The sequence below is a fragment of the Atta colombica genome, unplaced genomic scaffold, assembly GCF_001594045.1.
Source record: "Atta colombica isolate Treedump-2 unplaced genomic scaffold, Acol1.0 scaffold224, whole genome shotgun sequence".
Lineage (NCBI taxonomy): Eukaryota > Metazoa > Arthropoda > Insecta > Hymenoptera > Formicidae > Atta > Atta colombica.
The window spans coordinates 1,144,921-1,151,191 of NW_017259321.1; the positions used below are offsets into that span (position 1 = coordinate 1,144,921).

Sequence of the window (6,271 nt, forward strand, 5' to 3'; positions counted from 1 at the left end):
TCACATATAAAATGTAAAATATTTTATTTTATCATTATTTTAATTCTATCATTATTTTAATTCTAAAAATATCATGTGACAAACATTACATTTATAATGTAATGTTCGATAAAAGCAATCACTACGCTTTAAGAGCAATTGTTACCAAACAGTGACAATCTTTTTCTATATTCTTCTATAGATATTTAATTATACGTTATTTTTATAAAGAAAAGAAAAATGAAATAAAAATTAAAACATTATATAACCAGGGTGTTCAACAAATATTCTCGAATATTCTTGAATCTTGGAATTATTTGGAATTTAAGTTATTTCGGAAAACTCCTGAAAAATTCCAAATCAATCTTTGAATTTCAAGATTGACCTGGGATTTTTGTCATTCTTTTATTTCAAAAAAATCAGATCGTGAAAAAGATAAGACATATTTCTGCGCATGCGCAAAACTATCAATAATGATTTTACGATAATTTTAGATAAAGTTTTGAAAACAAATGACATTGAAAATCAGATTAATAATTTAAGGAAACAAAAATAAATTAATAATTTTATAAATTGATGTTTGTGATAAAAAGAAAAATTATGTTCGAATATAAACTATTAAAGATGCATTAAAGAAAATTACTAGTAGAAAACTTGAATTTAATGCATAAATCTATAATTATAAAATAGAATATAATAAAGAAATTATTATATTTGCGTTAAATTATGTTCGTTTAATATTTATAAAGCATTAAATGATACTCTAAATTTGTTTGCGTTGTTTTAATTAATTCATCATATTGGATCGTAACTTGAATATAAAATATATAATATTGCGCGAATTAAGAAAAATTAATTAACTAGTGAAAATTAATCGACCTGGAAAATTTTGATTTTTACCTGGAATATTCTGGAACTGTTCTTGAATTGATTAATCAGATATCGCTAGATACTCTGATAACCGATACGCAATAGTGAGAATATAAAATAATGAATATCTAATACTATTCAATGTTGAGAAAAAAATTACATAGCCACAATTATATCAATCACGTATATTTACACATACACATATATATTTTAATGCATTCATTTAAGATATTACAAGTGAGTTGCAAGAGTTGCACAACGTCGACTGTTATCTTTTCACTATTTTCGAAAATATGTTCGTACTTGTTTATTGGTTTCCAGATATCGCAGTGATAACGGAGATTTATTGCGATGACCACATCTCACGGCAATGAAACTTGGATTGAGCTTATATTACCCAAATGAACGGATTTTAATCGAGTATTATCGTATATGCACTTATGATATCGTTCTTTGAATGAGGAGAGTGGGATAAGAGACTAAGTGGAACTTATTTGATCATAACAACGACTTATGCAACGTTGCAGTTTTGTGAGGTGTTGCCATATCTCACAATATAAGAGAGAATAAACTTAAGGCCATAGCACACAAAAAACTTAAACAGTAAGGAAATCAACATGTTGGATTCTACATGTATGAACTCTACCATGACTGGTCAATTCGCTTTTATTGCTTAAGTTTTTTTGTGTGCTATGATCCTAAATCGACCAATTAATCCATTGAAATTGTTCAATTGCACCTATCGTCAAATAAAATGCTTTTGGTCAATTTTAATGGACTAATCGATTAATTTAGTTTATTAAAGTGATCCTAAATTAAATTTATCTTTAGATGCTCAGTAGCCAATGAAATAATTTATAGAGTATCTGAAGGTGAAATTTAAAAAAGCCTTAAATATAAGGCCTGACTATGAATACTGGCGGAAGTCTCTGATTTTTATTCCTGAATTGATGCATACTGTACAATAAGTTAAAGTGAAAACAAAATGTATTTCTTTCACTTCAACTTATTACACTATGTGTACCAGTTCACAGAGTGTATGAAAAACAGACCTATTAATTCAACAACTCTGCACGTTGTTATGTAGTACCAGTTACTGATTAAACGGGAATCTGCCGAAGTTCTACTTTATCGATAAATTTACATAAAAATTTGCTTCTCTATTTTCCCCATTTTAGAAATTTACATAGAAATTAACTGTTAACATGCATGTATAAAATGTTGTTTTTCTTGAATCGGATCTGTATAGTGTGTTTTTATTACTCCATGTTTTGTTTTAATAGTACTCTTTCGTGTTGCTATCAACATAATAATGTAATATTTATAATAGTAACAATATAAGACGATGATATGATAATATATATGACGAAAATGTATATAATTATTAGAATATAAAGATTATGTGTTTCTAACAACACTCTGATTAAATAAAAACGCTTATTTAGAAGTTTAGTTAGAGAACGAAAAAAGGCAAGTCGTATTTCTCCTCATTTTATTTGTAATTCGATTATTTTTAATTCTGTGAATAACTTCAAGTAGTGTTAGAATGCAATGCAGATTATTCACATAATTTAGGAATTCTATAATCATTTTTCTCGTATTTTCGACGTTTTATATATATATATATATATATATAGATAGATATTTAACATTTTGAAAAGTCTATTTACCCGAGATTTACAAACATGATTCTCTATTCTGTTATAAGATTTGATCTTCGTAGCAACAAACATTTTGCGTTTTATATTCTTTTCTCTCCAACGTTTTAATCATATATCTTATTTCAAGCGCTGAAAGTATGATGTAGCGCGATTGCGAGGAACAGATTTATAATCTATTTTTTGTCCGTATTTTTTCATACTTTACTTTTATAAACTCGATACATAAAAATATATCATTCTATTGCTAGGAAAAGTGATTATTCAATATACTTTTTTTCTTTTAATAATGATCTGTAACAAAAAATATTTTCTTGATAATAATCTTAAAATGTACTTACAACTTTTAGAAAAACTCATTGTTATGTATTTAAAATAAATTTTTTTATAAATTTATTCTATAAATTTTATCATTATATATTCAATATTTTTCAAAAAAATCGAATTTGTTTTAATTTAATAATCTTGATCGAAATATTAAATTTATTAGGAATAAGATAAATTTATTAGAAATAATCAGAATATATTCAGAATAAATTTGATGTAATGATGGAGTTGCAGATATATGAACTTTTGAAACAGTTAAAATAAATATAAATTATTATTTGTATACAGTATATATTTTCCTATGTGTTAACGTATTTAATATACAATTTACGTTACATGTATTATAAAATCTCAGAAATAAATGCGCGCATTTATTGATAGAAGTAAGGAATGAATATAGCCCTACGTAATTCCAAAATCGCGTTCCTCGCCAACTTCAGGATTAAAGACTCGGAGGGGACGCCGTCGACTTCAGTTGTTTCGTTGTCGCGCGCGCGTTCTACGCGTTCGTTTTTTCCTTTTTCGTTTTGTTGTCGCGCGAAGACCCCGTAATTTCGGAGCGAACCGTTTTCTGGGTTATATACCGGACGTCTCGGCGCGATTATGTAATAAATAGGGGCCCGGTCGGTCGAGGCCCTCGGGGCCATCGAGAAGTGAGAACTTGCAGCCAAGGTAGAGGCCACTGGTCAGTGCACTCGTTCCTCTCGCGCGATCAGCATCGCGGTCGGCTGTCTTGCGGAAATTCTGCAAAGAAATCCTCATTCCTACAGCCTACACTGCTGCTTCTGTCTATGTAAGTAACACTTTTTTTCTTTTTTTTACGACTTTACATTTAGCCGCACGATGTATACTCGATGATAAAGGATAGAAGATACTTGCGGAAAAAATATGGAGGATCGTCATGCGTGATGATTCGTTTCTTCTTCGTGACATAACGGATTGATGGAAAGAGAACATATGAAGACTTTTTATAAAATTCATCGCAGGAGATATTTCTGTGATATACTGATACATCAATAAATTGATAAACATCATTAATTTTGCATGATATATTATTATATGCATGAAATAGCTTTCAATATATTATTGTATTTATGATTATTGTGTTTGCCAGGAAAAAATATCGCTTATTTATTTATACATTTAAATAACATATAACATAAATACATATTTATACATATAAATACTAAAGAATTTAAAATTAAGTACTATCATTGCTAATATACACGCAAGCATATATTTGAAATATTTTTATTTTACATACAGTATTTATATACAATTGTATTTTATATTTTATATTTCAGCGTAGTACATAAAAATATTTTGTATAATATTTTGTATTTCAAATCGAAAGATTGAATATATTCTGTGATTCATACATGATTCATAAAAATTGATTGTCAAGTTTAGAATTTGAAATAGAAAATACTTTTAATCATTTTTTGAAATATTAAAATATTTAATTTTGTTTTAAAGCACAAATACAAAATGTTTTTAAATGCTCTACTGAAATACAAAGTACAAAATACGATTGTGTTACAAATACCAGTTTTCAAATAAAAGTATTTTAAATATATATGTCCAACTGTGTATATACGATATTCATTTTATGCGTGTCTTAAATTATTATGGTGTTTTCCATTAGGAAAACTAGTGTGCAATACTGCGTACTAAATGCAATTGAATGCAAATCATTTCAATGTTAATAAATAATTTAATCCTTTAATTACATATTCTTTGTCACAATAATCTCAAAAGAATTAAATTATTTATTAACACTGAAAATATGTAAATCGATTTGTACTCGATTGTCAGTTTTGCACTAGTTTTCTCTCGTGGAAAACACTATTAGTCATTCCAAATGGGGATTTTCTCCATACGCGAAGCATTGCCATGACGTCATGAGGAGTGCTTTTCCGCTTATCTAAAAAACGCAGGAGCGTTTGCCGAGTCTCGATAGTCCCTTAATCGCGCGAAGAAACAATTCTGGAAGTATAAACGATAATAACGACGAAACTGCCGGCCGGCGCGCAGATGATAATGGAGCCGTCCGAAAAAACGGGTCGACATTCCAAGGTTTCAATTAAAAAAAAAAATGAACGCCGTTAATCCTCACTCTTCGTGTACAGGCGATACATACATACGGTAGATGATTCGAGAAATGCCAGAAACATATTATATAATATCTATACAGCATTGAACAATATTACTTTAATACTGCACACGAAAAGAACAATTTGGCTGTAGAGTTTAAAAAGAAGGATATTAAAAAGGATTTAAAGGATATAAAGGATATTAAAAAGGAAGGAAGATTTTTGCCTAGAAAGGTAAATAAAAAGAATAGCTTTTTTTATGGATTTCGACTTTCTGAATATGATAATGTCAATAAAATTTCGAGATCGATGGGGGAACACTTTGAAAATTGAGCATAAATAATATATTTAAATAAATTTCAATATTCTTGCTTACTTTTCTAGGTGTTTCTCCAAATGCCACGAACTTTTTAATTATTTTATCATATTCAGGAGATCAAAATCTACAAAAAATACTATTTTTTTTACTTGTGCATCTTTTTGAGCAAAATCTGTCCTTTTTTGGAGAATATTAAAAAAGATTCAATTGTTGCTCAAAAGATATAAGTAAAAGAAATAGATTTTTTGTAGATTTAAATATAGTCTATGAAAACTAACACTGAATAGAAATTGTGTGAAAAAATATGTATTAATTAATATATGTATTAATTAATATTAAATTAAACATTTTGATTCTTTGTTAGGGTCATTGTCAGTGTAAATTACCTTATTACTCATAGAGCTGTAATAAAAACGAAGTTTTAAGTAATATATTAAGATGATAATACAGCTCTATGATTTATTTGAATTTTAAGAAGATCTTAAGTACAAAAATCAACTATGAATACCAATCATGAAATTATGCAAAGTCATATATTCACGCTATCACGCTATCTATCGCACTTAAAAATCGCTATCGGTTGACGTACGACGGTATTGACATTTCAAAGATTTAGGACTAAAGGTCTAAGACGACTTTACGTTTCATTTGTTCTGACACGAGGATCGCGTTTCATTATGGAACAGGGATTGAATACAGAATTTTGTTCACCGATTACATCAGCGGCGCGCGTCTTTTCCTTTAAAACTCAACTCTGAAAATCCTTAATTATACCAGTATTGAAGGAGGTCGAATATCGGTATACAACATAAAATTTTCATAATATCGGCATATACATAATTTTTCGATGATACTGATGTTATGTTACCGATTTTTTTATCGAATCAATATTGCAAAATAAGTTAAATTTGTAGTATACTCTCCATATGTACAATCCATATGTATAATCTCAGAAATTAGAAGTATAAGAAAAAGATAAATTAAAATACATAATAAAACTATATATATTATAATTATTATATATA

General features: G+C 28.1%; 1 protein-coding gene across 2 annotated transcripts in view; it reads right to left on the reverse strand.

The window, feature by feature from the left end:
* Positions 1 to 1,308, reverse strand: part of LOC108688005 (L-galactose dehydrogenase-like) — a 3,257-nt gene extending 1,949 nt beyond the window's left edge. The window contains exon 1 of one of the 2 annotated variants that reach the window (XM_018194063.1): positions 1,153 to 1,308. The gene's annotated coding sequence lies outside the window, so the exon portion shown is untranslated. Of the gene's footprint in view, positions 1 to 879; positions 982 to 1,152 lie in introns of those variants that run through there. The other variant, XM_018194064.1, reaches the window with a different exon arrangement.
* Between the last annotated feature and the right edge of the window lie 4,963 nt (positions 1,309 to 6,271).